At 37.8% G+C, this 22,631-nt stretch overlaps 1 protein-coding gene across 5 annotated transcripts in view; it reads left to right on the top strand.

Annotated features, from left to right (window-relative positions):
• Positions 1-22,631, top strand: part of UNC13B (unc-13 homolog B) — a 228,275-nt gene that overhangs the window by 93,098 nt on the left and 112,546 nt on the right. The window lies entirely within an intron of this gene.

The following is a 22,631-nucleotide window of genomic DNA, read 5'->3' as shown; positions in this document are numbered from 1 at the left end:
ACAATTAGAGAAAGAAGAACAAAGAAACCCCAAAGTGAGCAGAAGGAAAGAAATCATAAAGATCAGATCAGAAATAAATGAAAAAGAAATGAAGGAAACAATAGCAAAGACCAATGAAACTAAAAGCTGGTTCTTTGAGAAGGTAAACAAAATGGATAAACCATTATCCAGACTCATCAGGAGAAAAGGGAGAAGATGAAAATCAACAAAATTAGAAATGAAAAAGAAGTAACAACTGACACCACAGAAATACAAAAGATCACGAGAGACTACTACAAGCAACTCTATGCCAATAAATTGGATAACCTGGAGGAAATGGATAAATTTTTAGAAAAGTACAATCCTCCAAGACTGAACCAGGAAGAAATAGAAAATAAGGAGAGACCAGTCACAAACATTGAAATTGAAACTGTGATTAAAAATATTTCAAAAAACAAAAGCCCAGGGCCAGATGGCTTCATAGACGAATTTTGTCAAACATTTAGAGAAGAGCTAACACCTATCCTTCTCAAACTCTTCCAAAATATAGCAGAAGGAGGAACGCTCCCAAACTCATTCTATGAGGCCACCATCACCCTGATACTAAAACCAGACAAAGATGTCACACACAAAAAGAAAATTACAGGCCAATACCACTGATGAATATAGATGCAAAAATATTCAACAAAATACTAGCATGTAGCACATTAAAAAGAATCCAACAGCACGTTAAAAAGATCATGCACCATGATCAAGTGGGGTTTATCTCTGGAATGCAAGGATTCTTCAATATATGCAAATCAAGGGGATATGGGAATATATGTATAAATACAGTTTATTCACTTTGTTGTACAGCAAAAACTGGCACAACAGTGTAAAGCAATTATATTCCAATAAAGAGCTTAAAAATATACGCAAATCAATCAGTGATACACTATATTAACAAATTGAAGAATAAATCAAATTGAAGGATCATCTCAATAGATGCAGAAAAAGCTTTTGACAAAATTCAACACCAATTTATGATTTTAAAAAATCTCCAGAAAGTGGGTATAGAAGGGAACTACCTCAACATAATAAAAGCCATATATGACAAACCAACAGCCAACATCATTCTGAATGGTGAAAAACTGAAAGCATTCCTGCTTTCAGGGAGAACAGGAACAAGACAAGGGTGCCCACTCTCACCACTATTATTCAACACAGTTTTGGAAGTTTTAGCCACAGCAATCAGAGGAGAAAAAAATGAAAGGAATCCAAATTGGAAAAGAAGATGTAAAATTGTCACTCTTTGCAGATGACATGATATTATACATAGAAAATCCTAAAAATGCTAGCAGAAAACTACTAGTGCTAGTCAATGAATTTAGTAAAGTAGCAGGATGCAGAATTAATGCACAGAAATCTCTTGCATTCCTATACACTAACAACAAAAATCAGAAAGAGAACTTAAGGGAACACTCCCATTTACCACTGTGGCAAAAATAATAAAATACCTAGGAAGAAACCTACCTAAGGAGGCAAAGGACCTGTATGCAAAAAACTATAAGACATTGATGAAAGAAATCAAAGATGATACAAACAGATGGAGAGATATATCATGTTCTTGGATTGGAAGAATCAACATTGTGAAAATGACTATACTACAAAGCAATCTACAGATTCAATGCAATCCCTATCAAATTACCAATGGCATTTTTCACAGAACTAGAACAAGAAATTTTACAATTTGTATGGAAACACAAAAGACCCCGAATAGCCAAAGCAATCTTGAGAAGGAAAGATGGAGCTGGAGGAATCAGGGTCCCTGACTTCAAACTATACTACAAGGCTACAGTGATCAAGACAGTATGATACCAACACAAAAAGAGAAAAATAGAATGGAACAGGATAGAGTGGCCAGAGACAAACCCATGCACACATGGTCACCTTATCTTGACAAAGGAGGCAAAAATATACAATGAAGAAAAGACAGCCTCTTCAATAAGTGGTGCTGGGAAAATTGGACAACTACATGTAAAGGAATGAAATTTGAATGCTTCCTAACACTATACCCAAAGATAAACTCAAAATGGATTAAAGATCTAAATGTAAAGGCAGACACTATAAAACTCTTAGAGGAAAACATAGGCAGAACTCTCTATGACATACATCAAAGCAAGATCCTTTTTGACCCACCTCCTAGAATGATGGAAATAAAATCAAAAATAAACAAATGGGACCTAATGAAACTTAAAAGCTTTTGCACAGCAAAAGAAACCTTAAACAAGACAAGAAGACAACCCTCAGAATGAGAGAGAACATTCGCCAATGAAGCAACTGACAAAGGATTCATCTCCAAAATATATAAGCAGTCCATGCAGCTCAATATGAAAAAAACAAACAACCCAATCCAAAAATGAGGAGACCTAAATAGGCATTTCTCCAAAGACATGCAGATGGCTAACAAATACATGAAAAGATGCTCAACATCACTAATCATTAGAGAAATGCAAGTCTAAGCCACAGTGAGGTATCACTTCACACCAGTCAGAATGGCCATCACCAAAAAATCTAGAAACAATAAATGCTGGAGAGGGTGTGGAGAAAAGGGAACACTGTTGCACTGTTGGTGGGAATGTAAATTGGTACAGCCACTATGGAAAACAGTAAGGAGGTTCCTCAAAAAGCTAAAAATAGAACTACCATATGACCCAGCAATCCCACTACTGGGCATATACCCTGAGAAAACCATAATCCAAAAAGAAACATGTACCACAATGTTCATTGCAGCACTATTTACAATAGCCAGGACATGGAAGCAACCTAAATGCCCATCAACAGATGAATGGATAAAGAAGATGTGGCACGTATATACAATGGAATATTACTCGGCCATAAAAAGGAATGAAATTGGGTTATTTGTAGTGAGGTGGGTGGACTTAGAGTCTGTCATACAGAGTGAAGTAAGCCAGAAAGAGAAAAACAAATATCGTAAGCTAACTCACATATATGGAATCTAAAAAAATGGTACTGCTGAGCCCAGTGACAGGGCAAGAATAAAGATGCAGATGTAGAGAATGGGCTTGAGGACACAGGGTTGGGGGGGAGAAGGGGAAGCTGGGACGAAGTAAGAGAGTAGCATTGACATATATATACTACCAAATGTAAAATAGATAACTAGTGGGAAGTTGCTGCATAACATAGGGAGATAAACTCAATGATGGGTGATGACTTAGAGGGCTGGGATAGGGAGGGTAGGAGGGAGTCGTGGGAGGGAGGGGATATGCAGATGTATGTATAAATACAGCTGATTCACTTTGGTGTACCTGAAAAACTGACACAGCAGTGTAAAGCAATTATATTCCAATAAAGAGCTTAAAAAAAAAAAAGGAATGAAATTGAGTGATTTGTAGTGAGGTGGATGGATCTAGAATCTGTCATACAGAGTAAAGTAAGCCAGTAAGAGGAAAACAAATACCGTATCCTAACGCATATATATGGAATCTGAAAAATGGTACAGGTGAACCCAGTGACAGGGCAAGAATAAAGATGCAGACGTAGAGAATGGGCTTGAGGACAAGGTGGGGTGGTGAAGCGGAAGCTGGGTGAAATGAGAGAGTAGCCTTGACATATATACACTACCAAATGTAAAATAGATAGCTAGTAGGAAGCTGCTGCATAACACAGGGAGATCAGCTCGATGATTGGCGATGATTTAGAGGGGTAGGATAGGGAGGGTGGGAAGGAGTTGTGGGAGGGAGAGAATATGGGGATATATGTATAAATACAGCTGGTTCACTTTGTTGTACAGCAAAAACTGGCACAACAGTGTAAAGCTATTATACTCTAATAAAGATCTGAAAAAAAAAAAAGTTTTGGGAAGATGGAATTATGAAGTTGCCCAAAAAATGGCAGAAGGTAGTGGGAAAAAATGGTGAATATGTTGTTCAGTAAAGTTCTTTGTGGAAATGAAAAATGTGTCTTTTATTTTTACTTAAAAACTGAAGGCACTTTTTGGCCAACCCAATATTTTGCTGTTCAGAAACACATTTTTCTTATTTGACTGTTTCCTTTTTATTTTAAAATTAATTCATTTATTGAATAGATAATATGTATAATGGTATCAAAATTTTTAATATTAAAAGGAATACAGAAAAATGTGTCCCTCCCATTCCTGTACCCAGCCATTTGTACCCTCTCCTCACAGCATCATTAGCAGCTTCTTATGAGTCATTTGAGAGGTTTTACACTTGTCTGAACATACATGTATACATCAGAGATATGTTTTGATTATTCTTTCCATTCTTTGAATTGGTCTTGCGTACCATTTACTACAATAAAATTTTCATAACTTACTATGTTTGAGATTTGAACACTTCTTGATCGGTGACCCTTTTCGATTCTTACTATATTTTCTTACTAAGAATTTATTGAAACCAAAGGGAAATAGATGGTTTACTTCCTGGGTTGCTTTCCAGGGCAAAAGTCTGTTTCCCTGAAATCCTGGCCTTGAATACAATAGGAATATTTCCTCTGTCTTCATTCACCCTCCCAGAACGACTTTCACACATTTGTTACTGGGTTAAGAACTTCCTGCAGTTTATGTTCACAGAATGTGTTAATTTCCTCACTGGTTTTGAATTCTTGGTGGTCACTTTGCATGGTGTTGTGAAGAATTTTTTTCCAACATACTAAATGTGTCTTTTTATTTTAAACTTAAAAGAATTGAAACATTTTCACTACAAAAATCTTAAAATGATTCAGAAATGTATAATATAGAAAATGAAGAATTGTCTGTAATACCCCCTCTCTAGTCTACTATGAGATAACTACTTTTCACAGTTTAGTGTGTACTCTTACAGCATTTTAATTTTTAAAAAATAATTTAAAAATTTAATTATGCATTATTTGAATATGTGAAAGAATACATGTAGTATATATAAGTTTTGGAGCATAATAATGGAACTACTATCCATGAGCCCGTCACCCATTATTTTCTTTTTTCTTTTTTTTTAAAATTTTATTATTTACTTATTTATTTGGTTGCATTGCGTCTTTGTTGCTGTGTGCAGGCTTTTCTCTAGTTGTGGTGAGCAGGGGCTGCTCTTCGTTGCTGTGCACGGGCTTCTCATTGCAGTGGCTTCTCTTGTTGCAGAGCACAGACCCTAGAGTGTGCAGGCTTCAGTAGTTGCGGCATGTGGGCTCAGTAGTTGTGGAGCACAGGCTTCCCAGACCAGGGATCAAACCTGTGTCCCCTGCATTGGCAGGCGGATTCTTAACCATCAGGGAAGTCCCACCCATTATTTTCTAATAGAGTTTAGTAATGTACTCTAAAATTTCTTAGACTTTCCATTGCTCCCTGAGTGACAGGATTTTTTTTTCTCTCCACAAGCCTGGTGAATTGCAGGGGATAGGGACATGATCTTCTGTTTCTTTTGGAATCTGCACAGTTATTAGTCTTACTCTCTGATGTGTTAGGTACCAGGGAATGAAGCCTGGTTGTGCCTAAGAGACTTCATCCCACCTGGATTTTAGGGAAAAACAATTTGGCCTTTCTGGGGAAAAAAGGAAAACAATTATTACTGAAAAAGAGTATAATTTTGCAGTATTTGCTGGAAGATAGCTTTCTTTTTTTGAAGGGTTGGAAATTTATTTTCTCCAGAGCTTGTAGATTCCTAGGGTCCTTCTAGACTCATATTCTGGTAACTGAGATGTGAGGTTGACAATAACTAAAGCTTTGTCAGCTATATTGTAAGGTAATTACAAGCATGAGAGTGCTCATGTTTATCCTTAGCAGAAATGAAGATTTTTTAGCAGATGCCAGACAGAACGAGAATTGTCATACTTTGCTTAAATTCTCTTGTGAAGCTTTGAGACTCCAGACAAGCAGTACAGAAAAGAAGTCCAAAGCTCCTAAGAACAAGTTTATCCATCACATCTTTTTGTTCCTTTCTTCCTAAAGGTTTCTATATTTTCTTGGAGTATTCTTGTTCTTACTGAGTAGATACATAGACCAGAGAGTATATTTGTGGGGTCCAAGGAAGAATTAATGGGAGGGTGCAAAAAAAAATCGGGAGACCTGGCTCCTAAACTAGACTCAGGTCAGAAGAGGACAAATACACAAATGCAGCAGCTTGAATGTTATTTAACTAATGACCTTCAGCAGGTGCATAGTAATACCCTGGAAAGAGAGAGTAAAGTGCTGAGGTGGCAGAGGAATAAGCAAATAGCAAAAAATGGAGTAAGTTTGTTCAAAAAAGGCTTTCCAAGGAGATGAGTTTAGAGATGACTTTTAAGGAGATAATTGAGATGTATTGATTGAAAGGAAAGGTTGTTCTTAGTAGGATAAATGAAAAATATGGAGAAAGGATTTTAAAAATGCCAAATTATATGCTGAACATCTTGGCTTGGAGGGAGTAGAGTGATGTCAAAGTTGTAGTTGCTAATCTGCAGAAGGAACTGAGTCCCTCTGCTGTACACAGTTTTCTTCAAAGAGTGAAGATATGCAGGGCTGGCCCAGTTTGGCAGATTCACTCTTTGGGAGCCTTTCTTTTATTTCAGATACCTAGTGTCCTTGTCACATAGCACCCTCTTTCCTTTTAAATCTGTTGTAGGATTGAATGTTTTGTGCCACTTAAAATTTTGGTGGCTATGGCTAAAGACCTATTTTTATGAACAGTGGAAGCAGAAGAGCAAGCTTTATGTCACTGATTTCTTTCACCTATTTGTCAAGGACTACATGCCCTGCAGGAAGGTAGAATTGCATGGCCAGCTGGCTTCTATCCTGCAGATTCTCCCACCTCATCACGTTCCTCTTTCCCCTTCTCGTTTCTCGGGTCCCAGAAGGCAGAGGTCTAGCTCATATTCATTCTTTGCCATTTTTCTTCCACTGCCTACCACTGTTATCTGAGTCTCCTATTCTGGCTTTGCATTAAAGCATCCTAATCATTCTGGTGTTCCCTAGAGAACTGATTCTTGATTACCTCAAACCTAGGACTTATTCCCCCCACCTCACTTTATTATTTTTTTTTTCGAAGTACCACATGCATAAGGTTGATTTTTATACCAAAAGATGCATGCTATGAAGAACAATTTTTTTTTTCACTACCCTATCCTTTGGCCATTCGGTTTCTACCCAGAGGCAACCGCTATTGCCATTTATTGTGGGTTTCTTGAGAAAGGGTTTATGAGTTCACAAATATATATATACTCACCCCCTCACAAATGGTAGTATGCTTTGCACGGTGTTACATGCCTTGTTTTTTTTCACTTAACAAATGTATGATATATACTACATGTAGGGATAGAGTCCCTATTAACATGGACATTTTAGAAATCACGATGAAATTTGTTCACATAATATTAACCATTTTAAAGCGTATAATTCAGTGACATTTCAGTACATTCTCAGCACTGTGGAGCTATCACCTCTATATGAATCCAAAACATTTTCGTCACCACTAAAGGAGCCCTGTGGGCATTAAGCTGTCACTCCTGGTTCTTGCTTAATGCCATGCGCTGGGCTATCACTAATCTACTTTCTGTCTCTATGGATTTACCTATTCTAGATATTTCATGTAAATGGTATTATAAGTACATGACCTTTGTGACTGGCTTCTTTAATTAGCATGTTTTTAAGGTTCTTCCAAATTGTAGCATATATCAGTTCTTTATTCCTTTAATGACTGAATATGCCATTGTATGGATATACCACCTTTTGTTTATCCATTCATAGTTGATGGACATTTGTTGTTTCCCTCAACTTTTGAATGTTGTGAATAGTGCTGCTGTGAACAATTGTGTACAAGTATTTGTTTGAATGCCTGTTTTCAGTTCTATTGGGTATATACCTAGGATTGGAATTGCTATTAACAGACATTTAAGTTGCTTCCAGTATATGCTGGTACACTGCTTGAAGTTGATATCATTTTGCAGATATGATTTCATACATGTATGCATATTAGATGAATAGCTAGTAGTGAGATTACTGGGTCAAAGCATTGTACATTTAACAATGCATTTAACATTTTTGAAGATACTACAAAATTGTCCTTTCTGGAAGCTGTACTATTTTCACCCCCACTAGCAAAGTACGAGAGTGCTTTCTCCTCCTTGGCCTTTAGTGATAGCCCACCTTCCTACAAATCTTGTTAAATAGAGAGCCACAGGCAACAGTTCCTGTGCCATGATTCACTCAGAATCTCCTTCCTACTTGCCAGCTTAGCCTGTCTTTTCTTCCTCTACCATCTTGGGTCTTTTATTTCCTGACTTCCTATTTTGGCTTTTGAGAACTGGCCCCTCCTCTTAGTACGGTGTCCTGTTCAAATTTTCTTCTCTGGTTTATCAACTTGTGTTTCTGCTTATATTTTAATTTTGGGCAATTCCTTTCAGTTTGTTTTCAATAGTAATACCTTGGAAATAGAGAGGGAAGTGTTAAGGAGACAGACAAAGAAGCAAATGGTTAAGAATAGTATGTAGTTTGTTCAGGAAGGCTTTCAGAAGAGATGAGTTTAGAGATGACATTTGAAGAAGCTAATCAGAATGTACTGATTGAAAAGAAAGATATTCATAGTAGGATAAATGAAAAGTATGAAGGGAGAATTCAAAAGATAACCTACTCCACTCCCTCACTTCTGGCCAAGGAACCTCTTTCTGGCTGGAGCTACTCTTTCCTGGGTAGTGGGAGTAATGGATTAATCCACAGCTGCTGGTATGTCTAGTCCAGGACTAGGACTCTCAGACAGGAAAATATACTAGTTATGGACTCCTCAGAGTGTAGGGAGTCTTATTTTAGTAGTAGGGCAGTGCAGTGGGTCTAGGACTTCTGTCAGTAAGAGTGGATGATGAGTTTTACATTGTACATGTGGTATCGGTGGGAGCAGTTGATCCTGATGCTAATTATAGGTGCTGGCAAACAAAGAAAAGAGAGACTATAACAATATGGTTTGGCTGTTAAAAATAATGTTAATTGTAGTCTTCTGACTCATTTATTTATTTATTTCTATCCTGCTGTCTTCCAGAAAGAATTTGATGTGGCTAATTGCAGTCATTACATCAACTTATTATCATTTCTGTTCAATTACTGTGTTACACAATTATGTGTGTTAAAAATGTCAGGTTAATGTATCAAAGTTTTATCTGATTACAACATTTAAGTACCTAATCTGGGCAAAGTGTGTGTTGTGTATGTGTGTGTGTGTGTATGTGTGTGTGTGTGTGTGTGTGTGTGTGTATATATATATAAAACTGTTATTCCCATAAAAGCATGGTCATCTTATGGCTTCTTATTATAGATTTTATTGATACAAAGTGGTAAAAATGAATTTGATTGATAAAACATGATTGACAGAATTATGGCAGATACCAATAATTGATAGACTTGTTCATTACGCAAACAGATATTGGACACCTCTTCCTTATGCCAAGAATCATGCTAGGCATTGGGGATATAGAGAGTAAAAGTCCTTGATCCTAAGGAGATCAAGTCCAGAAAGGAAGAAACATGCAGCTAGTACCATGTGATAAGTAAATGGTAGAGGAGTATAGAGAAAGAAAACTTAATCCATATTTGGGGTGGTTAGGAATAGATTCCTAGAGGAAATGATATCTAAATTGAAAAAAAAAGTTTAAAATCAACCAAAGTCCATATGTTTCATTATGGTTCAACTCTTTGTGTTGTACATTCTTTGGGGTTTTTCTTTTTTTCTTCCGGTTTTATTAAGATATAATTGACATACAGCACTGTATAAGTTTAATGTGTACAGTGTAATTATTTGACTTACATCCATCATGAAGTGATTATCACAAGTTTCGTGAACATCTATCATTTTGTATAAATACAAAATTAAAGAAAAAAATTTTTTGTGATGAGAACTTAAGATTTACTCTAAATTTTCATATATAATATACAGTGGTGTTAATTATTTTTATCATGTGCACTACATCCTTACATATTTTATGGATTTTGACGAATATATAATGACACATATCCACTTTAATAGTATCATAGAATAGTTTTGCTACCCTAGAATTCTCCTGTGCTCTACCTATCCATTTTCCCATCCTCTCAAAACTCCACAATAAACTGAGTTTTGAAAGATGACTAGGAGTCAGTCAGGGAAAGCAGAAAAGAGTTTATGGTTCTAGGACACTGAGATGAAAAAGCATCACTCACGTTTGTTAAATTCTGGATGGCTTGAAGGCAGGAGATAAGACTGGGGAAGGGGTCAAAGGTGAGGCCAGAGAGGCAGAGTGCTCCTGTCAGGAAGGGTTTGAGTGCCATAGCAAGCTGTTTATATTTTATCTTGAAGACAATGGGGAGCCTTTGAAGACTTTATGCAGGAGAATGAAGCAATCAGATGGTGGTGGTTGTAGTGATGTAAACAGTTTGCTTGATGCATTAAAAAAATCTAATTGTAGGATATATATATAACCTCATAAAACGAATGTTTATTTTAATGAATTAATATAAGTCAAAAGATAGACCTTTGCCAAGCACCTCAGAAAGCCCTCCACATGCCTCTTCCGAATCACAATCTCCTCCTTGCTAAAAATAACTACTATTCCAACTTTATGATAATAACTTCCTCAATTTTGTAAACATGCCAAATGGATCTCCCCTCCCTTATTATATATTCTTTTATGTACCTCTCTGTATTTACCTTTCCTTCATCACTTACTCGGTATGTGTGATTATTTGATTAATAGTTATTTTCTTCTCTGGGCCATAAATTTCCTGAGTAGAGAAAATGCTTATCTGTGTATCCCCAGTACCTTTGCTCAATAAATATCAGTTGAATTAATGTATTTCTGTTAAATGGAATTACTGAGTTAAGGAACATGCATATTTAAAATTTTGTTAGATATTGCCAGATTGTACGCTAGAAAGATTGTACTTGTTAATATTCCTGTTGTTGATACTCCTTTTCTCACATCCAGCCATACTGCCGTTTCACCCTCCCCTCCCCATCTCCCTGTATCCTCAGTCCTTTCCTTCAGCAGACATTTTGGGCACATTCTGTTCTAGGTGCTTAAAATATATCAGGAGGCAAAAAGACAAAGATCCTGGGTGGCAGAATATAGACAATAAAGATAATCAGTAATTATATAGGATGTTAGAGAGTGGACCAATAAAGGAGAAGATGGTGAAAAGCAATTGGGAATGCTAGAAATGGAAATTGAAATTGAATTATAATTTTAAATAAGATGTGGTTAGTATACAAGCCACAGTGAGAAGACTTTTGAGTAACAACTTGGCGGAAGTGAGGAAAGTAGCAGTTGACTGAAAAGGGGTAGGAAGGGGTCTGCTGGGCTGCTGGTAATACTGTCTCTTGATGTGCATGCTAGTTACTTGAGTGTGTTCACACATTCATTGAGCAGTGTGCTTATCATTTGTGTACTGTCTGCATTTTATACCACAGTAGAGCTTTCATATTAAAAATGAATGGATGTTGAACATTTCAGAATGCCTCAATAGTACTTACCTAGTTATTCATGGGTATTTTCCTTTGACTTACAAATGGAAATGAATGCATTAATCAATTTCTATTAATAAATCACTTTGCCTTCCTTTAATATACTCTACTTGATTATGGTAAAAGTATGTTTTTAAAGTATTCTTTTAATATAATGCTATGTTTGATTTGCTCATATTTTATTTTAAATTTTTATGGCTATATTCACAGGGAAGTTTGGTCAATAGTTTCTTTTTGCTGTTCCCCTATGTTAGGTTCAAAGTACTTTTCTTAAATATAGGTTCTTTACTATCTTCCATGGAAAGAGAAGTTCTATGGTATCTATCTAATCTACTGTCTTGAAAAAGGAAGGGAATAATTTCTAATGTTTGACTTCATTGTGCTTTGTGAGCTACCTGCTAATTACTACAATTTAGTAATTGATAGGTGAGTCCTGTCACTGCTCTTCTAGACAGATGGCTGTTCACTTGAAGTCTGGGGCTCAAATCTCCTGTCACTTCATTGTCATGGAAAAATTGACCAGTACTGGACTATTAATTGGTAATGTAATTGTTGTCTGGGGGTGTTTTATTTGATACTTACAGACCTTTTTTTAATGTGACTATTTCTGATTTCTTATATTTTACACTAGAAACAGGATGAAATAGGCAGAAGAAGCCTGTTAGTATGTTGCTGTAGCCTAGTCAACAGGGATAAGTGCAGAAGCATGCCTTCTGGAAAGAGGATTCATTTTTAATTGGGTCCTGGACCTACTAGGATTTTTTCACTTACCTTTAGGATCGCAATGAGCTGGCCTTCTAGCTCAGTAGGATAGCTCATTTGTCTGTCTCCTCCTTCCATCAGCACAGGAGCACTAGGCTTTGTTCATTTAGGAAATCCTGTAGCTGTGTTTTTCAAAATGTAGTTCAAGAATCATTTGGCATTAGAGTCCATGTTGCTTATTGAAAAGGCAGATACTGCAGCAAATGCGGATTCCCAAGCCACTGCAGGCATTTTGAATTAGATTCTATGGGACTGTGGTCTAAGAATCTACATTTTAAACAAGAGTCTCAAGTAAGTCTTCTTAAAATTTAGGGAAACTTCTTTTTAAGATTAAGAAGAACCTGCTTTTATTCAGTTGTTAACTCTTTCAGTATAGGATTTCTGTGCCGAGCATTGGGAGGAACACAAAGGGAGTATAAGGTTAGATCTAACACTCAAAGAATTTACAACCTAGGCTAGGGATGAGATGCACTGGACTAAGGCAAGCAATAAAATGAATCAAATTCTAAGGCAGATGTTTTTTAAAAAATCCACTTTGTTGAGATATAATGTACTTGCAAAAGATTCACCCATTTGAAGTGTACATTTTGATTGGTTTTGAGAGATGTATATACCAGTGAAATCAAAATACAGAACATTTCCATTATCGCTAAACATTTCCTTATGCTCTTTGCAGTTCATCCTTCTCCCCACCCCTGCCTTCAGGCAATCGCTGATAGGCTTTCTATCACTATAGATTGAATTTGGTTTCCTAGAATTTTATATAAAATGGAAACATATAGCATGCACTCCTTTGTGTCTAGCTTCCTTCACTCAGCAAAAGGATTTGAGATTCTTCCATTTTGTTGAGTATATCAGTAGTTTGTTTCTTTTTGTTGAGCAGTGTTCTATTATATGGGTATACCACATGTTGTTTATCCATTCACTTCTTGATATGCATTTGTGTTGTTTCCAGTTATTATAATTAATGTGAACATTCACATGACCATGTGTTTTCATTTCTCTTGGTTAAATACCTAGGAGTGGAATGGCTGGCTCGTATGGATTGGTATATGTTTAACTTTTTGAGAAATAGGCAGATGGTTTTTATTTTGATTGTTAACAGGGACACTGTACTAGAGTCACTGAGTGTTGTTTAAGGAGAGCTGTTTAAGAATGGTTTCCAGTTATGTTTGGGAGGATAGGGAATATTTATCGAGTGATTACCATTTGTCTAGTACATGATAGTTAAACACTATATATTGATTTTCAATACTTATGCAAATCTGAGAGGTAAGTGTTAATACTCTTCACTCTTTATAGATGATGAATGGAAGTGTAGAGAAGTTAACCAGCCTAAGGTTACACAGCTAGTAATTGATGGTTTTGAACCTAGGTTTATTTGGTTCCAAAGCTCAAATCATTTCCATTGCACCAACAAGGAATAGAAGTGAAGGATATTCCAGCTTAAGAAGTTGGGGGACAGATTGGGCTCATTCCTCTCTCCATCTCCTGGGTATGGCAAGCATAGGAACTATGACAGTCTGCCAATAACAAAAACTTTGTTTTGGGAGACTGGTTAACAATGAGGTTTGATATTTATTTGATATCAGATTGTAGAGGGGTTCCAAAGCCAGGAAGATAAATATACTCTTTTATAAAGGGTTGTAAATTGTTGAAAGGATAATGATATGATTAGAAGCTGGATTTAGGAAAATTAGTCTAGTTGCAGTCTGCTAAGTAGATTGAATGGGACAGAGATTAGAAGGTCTTATGTCCAATCAAAAATCTGTAATAATTCAGGCATAGGTAATAAGTTCTTTGATAAGGAGAATAAAACCTGTGAGGAAGGGACAGTAGGAAGGAGACTTACATGGACTTAATTACTAAGCTTGTTGACAGATTGCACATGGGATATAAAGTAGAGAGGAATTTTAGGAATAGTTTTGAAGTGTTGTTGTTGTTTTTTTCTTCTTTTTTAAGCTCTTTATTGGAATATAATTGCTTTACACTTTTGTACCAGCTTTTGAGGTACACCAAAGTGAATCAGCTGTATTTATACATATATCCCCTCCCTCCTGCGACTCCCTCCCACCCTCCCTGTCCTGGCCCTCTAAGGCATCACGCATCATCGAGTTGATCTCCCTTTGTTATAAGCAACTTCCCACTATGAAGTGTTTTGAAGTATCCAGAGTTCTGTGGTTTTGGACTTGATGAATACTTGGTATGCTAATGTATCTGAAGAGAGCTCATAACATTGTAAATAAAATGTCATTGCCAGTTTTCTAGCATCAGGTGACACTGAGCTAGAGGGTAATTGGTTATTCATGTGTTAAATATGTGAGCTTAAAGAGGTTTGAAGCTCCAGGGAGGTGGGAAACATTAGCCTATTAGTTAAAATTGTTAGTTTGACACTCATTTGATATGTGTGAATGCCCAATTTGAGAATGTTACTGGTTTTCTAATAAGCTCTTAATGTACTTGGAGGTTTTTCTGCAACACGTTCAACCAGTATCTTTTCTCTGCTTGCTTCCTTTTTGATGTCCTGTGATAAGCAGTACCCTCCACTTTGCTCACGTTGAATGTTTTACTGCATGAATTGTAGAATCTCTTGATGTCTCCTTATTCCATTGTGTGTGCTTCCATTTGCTTCCAAACAATCTATACTCTAGCTTTAATTCATTAAAATTTGTCATTAAAATGACTAGTAACTTTTTTGTTTCTGAATTCAATAGGACTTTCTCAGTTTTATTTTCACTACTCTGTAGCACTGCTACTTGTTAACCACTCACACCTTCCTTGAAAACCTTGTTTTCCTGCCTTCAGGGACCACACTGCCATGGTTTTCTTCCTCTCCAGCTTCTTTGCAGGCTCCTTTGTGGATTCTTTTTTTTTTTTTAAGTCATATTTATTAATCTATAATTTACATATAGTGAAAATCTCCCTTTTAGTGTACAATCCTATGAGCTTTGTCAAACACATACAGTCATGTAACCATAACCACAGTTAAGATATAGAGCAGTCCCATCAACCCTAAAAATTCCCTTAAACCCCTTTGTAGTCAGCCTCTCCCATTCTTGGCCTCTGATAACCACGAATCTGTTTTCTGTCCCTATAGTTTTGCCCTTTCCAGAAAGTCACATAAGTGGAATTATATAGTATGTAGCTTTGAGTCTGGCTTGTTTCACTCATCATAATGCATTTGGGATTCATCTACATGTGTCACTAGTTTATTCCTTTTTATTCCTGAGTATTGGATGTACCATGGTTTGTTTATCTGTTCATCAGTTGAAGGACACTTACGTTTCCAATGTTTAGTGACTATGAATTAAGCAGCTGTAGACATTTGTATATAGGATTTTGTATGAACATATTTTTGTTTCTCTTGGGTAAATATATAGGAAGGGGATTGCTCGACTGCATGTTGTATGTATAACTTCATAAGAAAGGCACAGATTGTTTTCTAAAGTGGCCTACCACTTTGCATCTTTGCCAACCATGTATGAGAGCTCTGGTTGCTCCATAGCCTCACCAACACTGTATTGTCAGTCCTTTTTTTTCCTCTGTCTACTTTTTATTTTATTTTATTTTTTATTTTATTATTTTTAAGCTCTTTATTGGAATATAATTGCTTTACACTCTTGTACCAGCTTATGAGGTACACCAATCAACTGTATTTATACACATATCTCCACATCCCCTCCCTCCCACGACTCCCCCCACCCTCCCCGTCCCAGCCGTCTAAGGCATCACCCATCATCGAGTTGATCTCCCTTTGTTATACAGCAACTTCCCACTGGCTATTTTACAGTTGGTTGTCTACTTTTTAAATGTGGCTGTTCTGTAGGTTCCCCCATTCCCTTTTATAGTCTTTTTCTTATCCTATACTCTCTACCTCATTGTTTTTATTTACTTACATCTTAATTTTTATCTATTCAGTTACAAATACTTGTTGAGCTTCTGCTTTGTCTCAGGCACTGTTTAGACACTAAGGATATATAACAAGGAACAAAAAAGAAAAATTACTGTCCTCACAGGAGCTTGTGTTCTGAAAATGTCCAAATATTCTGCTCCACATTTCTTTTCTCGTATATCCAGCTGTCTACCAGAAATATTCAGAGATGTCTCACAGATACCACAAAGCCAATAAATATGTATAACACTGAGTTCATCATCTCTTCCAACCTTCCCCTCTTTTGTATTTCTTATAATGAGTGGTGTCATATCCACCCAGTAGCTCAAGTTAAAAACCTGGGCAATATTATTTAGACTTTATTTTCCTCACTTCCCACATTCAGTTACATAGTAAACGCTATTGACTTAACTCCAGCATATCTTATGAATGTATCTACTTCTCTCCACTCCCTCTGCTACTTCCCTAGTTCAAGCCATCATCAGGTCAGTGCAATAGCCTCCTTACCAACCTCCCTGATACTGGTCTTCAGTCTACCTACTGGCCTCACTGGACCACCATTCTCTTTCTAAAATGACAAATCTGAGCCTGTCTCTCCCCTGCTTAAAAGCTGTAATAGCTCTGTATTACCCTGCAGATAATTCCAAACTCCTAACATTACTAAATTTCTAAACATACATATACTTTAGACTGACTTTGATCAGGTTCTTCCATGACCCTGCAGCTTATCATTCAGATACACTGGAACGATTTTCAGTGCACTGAATGGGCCTTTGCTTGTATAATTTACTTTTCCTGGAACACTTCCGCCCTCCTTTTCTTGGTTCTTTTTTTTTTTTTTCAATAAATTTATTTATTTTATTGGCTGTGTTGGGTCTTTTTTGCTATGCGCGGGTTTTCTTTTAGTTGCGGTGAGTGGGGGCTACTCTTCTTTGTGGTGCGCGGGCTCCTCATTGCCATGGTTTCTCTTGTTGCAGAGCACAGGCTCTAGGTGCGTGGGCTTCAGTAGTTGCAGCACGTGGGCTCAATAGTTGTGGCGCACAGGCTTAGTTGCTCCGCAGCATGTGGGATCTTCCTGGAGCAGGGATTGAACCCATGTGCCCTGCATTGGCAGGCAGATTCTTAACCACTGCGCCACCTAGGAAGCCCCTTCTCTTGGTTCTTATACCTAGCAAAACCTAACTATCCGCAGTAATTGTTCTACTGGCTAGTGAGATGTTTTAGTGCTTTTTTGGGGGTAGGAAGGAAACTTGGCTTAATTAAACTAGTGTTATTTCTCTTACGATGGAAGCAGGCTGAAGTGAGAATAGGGAGCCAGTTAGTGTAACTTGCTATTTTCATGGTTTAGGGATGGACCCACTAGAGGGGATCAGATCATTCGTTTGATTTATTCACACAAGAGATATTTATTTAATACCTACTGTGTACAAGAAACTGCTATGCAGTGCTGTGGGCATTCAAGAATGAGGCTGTGTAATGCAGAGAGAGTCTTCTTTGGGCCCAGAGTTTCAGCGAGAAGAAAGAGACGTAGGTGGTAGGAAGAACGTAAGTACGTAGGAAGAAAACTCTCAGTGTATAGTTAAACAACCTGTAACGGATCAATAATCCCATTTCCCCAGGATTGGGAGGTAACTCAGGTAGTGAAAGGAGCCTGTGTTGGCATCATTCAGTGCTTCCAGAATTTTGAGTCTCATGGAAATGTTTAAGATAGCTGCACCCTCAGAACTCTGAGGACTTTTTAACCCAGACATTGTTGATCCCTCAGCAGATGTTACAGCTGTTGGAGTGTGCTGATCTTCCTGCTGCCTCTCTGTTAGGAACCTGTAAGGCAAGCAAGAACTTGGCAACATGACAAAACAACAAGAAATGCAAATTGCTTACCATTTTCCAGGGACCTATGCTAAGTGCTTTACATGCATTTTCTCTTGCAATCCTTACAGAAACCACTGAGATTCATATTATTATCATCCTCAAATTACAGATGAGGAAACATCTATAATAACTTTTTCAAGATCTTATAGCTAGTGCATGGCAGAGCCAGAAGAATTTCACTTTGGTTTCTGTATCCATATTCTTAACTATGAAGCCAAATTATTTCTTGTTTCTTTGGATAAAGGCCCATTTTTAGTGATTTCTTTGTCACTTTAGTTGCCTCAAATTCAGTTCGGGTGTGGGATAGGATTTAAATTTAATGAATATTGAATTTTTTAATCTTGAAAAATGAGTAGGAAATGTTTTCAGTTTTTTTCTGTCAAAGCTTCTGTGTTTTAATGGATTTCATTAAAAAATTTATAGGCAATTCAGAAAAAAGTGGCTATCTCTGAGCACCCAAATTACATATTGGAAGACTAGAGATTAATACCATTCTTTGGCCTCTTAACTCTCGATAGAGAGCAGCAAAATTGGATGTTATTTCTCCTGGATAAGGAAATCACTCACTTTCCCACTGTAACCAGGTCTGAGCTTCTCATGGATATGCTGTAGTAGGCTCAGGTTTGGTGAACATAGAAATAAGGAAGGGTTTCTTGGAAGCAGGTCAGATTTTTCCTGTTTTGAATACGGAAGGATATATTAGCTCCTCAGTGATGATGTTCTGAGAGAGACCTCAGCCAGAAGGAGGTTTAAAAAGGTACGGAAGCAGTAGTTTTGTTTTTTTTCTTTACATTTTAAAAAAAATTTTAAATTTTTTGGCCACAGCGCACACCATGTGGGACCTTAGTTCCCCGACCAGGGATAGAACCCATGCCCTGTGCATTGGAAGCACAGAGTCTTGACCAGTGGACTATCAGGGAAGTCCCTGGAAGCAGTAGTTTTTTGTTATTCTCTATATAGTGAATTGCAGAGGTCAAGAGTACTTTGTAGATTTGTCTTATGCTTGGTAGAAGGCAGATGCTCTCTACATGTTATGAAAAATAAATCAAATACAAGTAGGGTAGGCTCAAGTAAGGTAAAGTATATAATAATAGGTGGGATGGGAAATTATCTTTGAATTCATCCTAAAATTGTCTCTGTCACTCTTCTTCTTTGCTACCACTTGTGGTTTTCTTAGGTCACTGGACCTATTTGGGCTGGGGAGACCAACAGAGTACGTAAGAATTTGAATACCCTTATACTTTTCTCCATCTTACCCTTTAACATACTCCCTCTGACTACGAAGCTGGATATTCATGCATATAAGCATGTATAATTCCATTCCCTCCTCTTCCCCTACCTGAACCTCAGGAGACAGTTATCTGCAGTGGAAAGTTATATCCTTTCAGGCTGGCTTCCCAAAGACTCTGTGCGTGTGTGTGTGTGTGTGTGTGTGTGTGTGTGTAGGGAGGGAGGGAGAGAGAGGCGAGAAAGAGAGAGGGCAGGGGGGTGGGGGGAGAGGGAGAAAGAGAAAGAGAGAGAGGAATTTCAAACCAAAGTTTCAGTTCTAATCCTCACAGGATCTCCTGATTTTTCTTCCCCAGGTACAAGTAGTACCATCAGCCCCCTTTTGGAGGAAACTCTTTCCTTTTGTCTCTCAGCTAAGGAGTGTAGTGAGTAGGAGAAGGTTCATTCTAGGAGAGGTCATTGGTTTTGTGACATGAACAAGAGGCTGAGGACATGGTTTGACTTTCCTTGAAACAGTCCAGCTAGGCTGAAGGCCAACTTTGTTCTTCAGCTTAGAGAGTGGGCATCTAGCTCTTTCCAACAAGGTTCAAAGCCCTAGGCTGACATTACTGGCTGTGTTACCCATCTGACGGGGAAGGTGGGTGGGTTGATTGAGTCCCAGTGATTAGGTATCCAGTAGATGCTGAGAAGGGCCAAATTTTGTCCTGTCACTAGAATTTCTCATGGAGTGTGTATATTCTATGATTTGAATCCTGGGTATTCATACCAGAAAACTACTCAAAGGCAGCCTAAGAGAGTTCAGATAACTTAAGGTTTTCAAACAGAAAAAAATAAGCCATGCAAAAAAAAAAAAAGGTTTGAATTCTCTTTCCTTCCCTGATAAAGTTCTCCTTGTATTCCGGATTTAAAGATGGGGACTCAATCCAGGAGCACCACTTACTAGAGAGCCTCGTTATTCAGTATTCATTCAGTTTTATTTGAGTGCCTGCTTTCTGCCTGGGGCCCATCTTTGCCCCAGATTAGATTACTTTCCCCATCCTACTCTCCCAGGTTTATTTTATGTCATTCCCTTCCATGTCCTTTTATGTACCTGCTAAATGAGCTACAAAATGTTTCACAAAAATATATATAGCCTTTCCCACCAATGATTCTTTACTCATGCCATTGCTTTTGTCCAGATTCTAGAAGGTATTCCTCCCCACACCCGCATCTTCACCTGTTGAAAACCCTCTAGTCTTTCAGAGTCATATCTTCCATAATGATTTCCCTGTTCACCCTAACAGGAAGTGATCTAACCTTCAACTCATATAGCATTTGGTTTGTACTGTTGTCATGATAGATACTTCCTTGTATTTGTATCCACATTTTCTCTCTCCTATTAGACTGACTCTATGCTCTGAGTCTTCTGTGTTGTTTAGCCTTGCACTGGTAGGCACTCAATAAATATTTGAATGAGTAAATTTCCCAGCCTTTTAATTTCAAGGGCTTTTCAACTTCTGTCCTCAAACTAGCTCACAAGTCCTCCTAAAGCTGAGTAACCAAACCTGTACTCAATCTCTCTTTCTACAATTATTTCATTCAAGCCTTTGCCTTAATTTCCCTTTGAACTTACAGTCAGCTTTGGTGGTGCCAACTGGGGATGGTGTAGAGGGAGAAAAGCTGGCTTTTGCCTTTGACCTACCTTTTTTCTGCTCCTGTCCTTTGTCTCACCTCACCTCCTTGTATTTCCTTTCTCCTGTCCCTTCCTATTTTTCATACTCTTTTTTCTTCTAGTCTCTTCTTTGCACAGACACTTTGTTTCTTAATAGTTGCCCTTTATTCCTTCAGTATGGAAATGTGTCAGCCTTTAGGAATGTTTTAGAATATTGCTCCCCTTCGCTTAGCAAAATAAGGCAGAACATTTTTAAGGAGTAATAGGTCAGATGCAGTGAGAAACTGAGGGTCTATCCAGGTAGTTTCTGGCTCTGGATCCTGGGCTCTTAACTCTGGCTGAGCTACCGTCTCCTGGCCTCATAATCAGTAAGATTGTCTATCACTGCTGCTTCTTTGGAGACTCAGTCTTGGCTCTCTGGATTATGTACTAATACCATATTCTCTTGCCAGAGTTTAAGTAGACTTTTGGTTTCGTCTCCTTTGTTGCCTCTGCCCCCTCATCTGTATGCATGAATAATCCAGCACTGACTTCACAGTTACTCCTTCAGTGAGTTCAGAAGGAATTAAATCTGAATGGCATACTGGTTTTTGACCCTTGATCGTTTCTAGTCTTCAGAACAACAAATGCATCAAGGTCTAAAACCAGTACCTCCAAAGTCCCTTTTCCCTAATGTGTGATCAGAGTGCTTTGTGATCAGAATGCTTTGCATCCCTTATGTTTGACTGGTATTGTTTTTGACCATTTGAAGGTTAGCCTCTTTCTCATACTGATTTTTCTCCCCTGCGGTTCTGATCATTCTCCTCTTCTTATGTTCACATGTTGCCTTAAACTCAAGTGGGAAAAGCTCATAAGGGCGTCTTACCCCTACTCCCAGCTGTAACCCCAAGTGTTGTCTGGAACCCACGTGTTTGTGTTCCCTCTCTCTTTTAGTGGGACCATCTACCAAGTTGTCTGGTATAGAAGCCAAGGGGTCATTTCCCTATTACCTTCCATTTGTCATTTCTGTTTTATCATTTCTGTCTGAATTTTTTTCTCTATTTCATTAACTCTTTTCTGTTCCACTGTGTAGATATGTTCTTATCTCCTACATGAACAATTGTAAAAATGGAATTTTGTGGTCGTTAGGAGGCTTCTGCTGCCCACATTGCTACCAAAATTAAAAAAAAAAATTACTAATATGAGGAGTCCATCATCTGCTAAAAGTGTCTCCATTTTGGATGGTGAATGTTCCTTCTTATTGTAAGCCAAATAGAAACTTGGCAAGAAAGAACATATGGGACCTTATTAATTATACACATACGGGTATGGTGTCAGAAATGGCTTCTATATAAAATAAACTACAAAACACTATTAGGATGCACTGCCTTTCCAAGCACAGTGTTGCATATTTTTATTTTTGCTTGGAGCAGGATTTGTAACTGTGGTCATTTTAGCTGACATCAAGAAAAAACTGTAGCCAGTCAGGTGCTGGCCTGAAAAGCAGAAATAATTCTATGAAATTGTAGGCACTGCTGTTAGATAAACTAGGCTGCATTGTTAGTAAGACCCCATTGGCAGTGCATGTGTTTTCCTCTTCTTCAGCCCAGGCTTGGAATGGGAATTCTGAGCTCAGGGTGTGGTGCTTGACAGAAATTAGAAAAACCTAATGCTGCAGCAAGACAGTAAGACTGCTGCTGTTCTCAGCTCCATCTAGGACTTTTAACTGGACTTCTAAGTCTTGGCTTTGACATTCCTAATTTCCTGGGCCAGCTTGTGATGGTGGACCTGCTTATTTGATTCAACCGTGTAT

Source organism: Hippopotamus amphibius, chromosome 2 (assembly GCF_030028045.1).
Source record: "Hippopotamus amphibius kiboko isolate mHipAmp2 chromosome 2, mHipAmp2.hap2, whole genome shotgun sequence".
NCBI lineage: Eukaryota > Metazoa > Chordata > Mammalia > Artiodactyla > Hippopotamidae > Hippopotamus > Hippopotamus amphibius.
The sequence above is the reverse complement of the archived record's forward strand: the minus strand, read 5'-3'. Positions and strand labels throughout refer to the sequence as shown.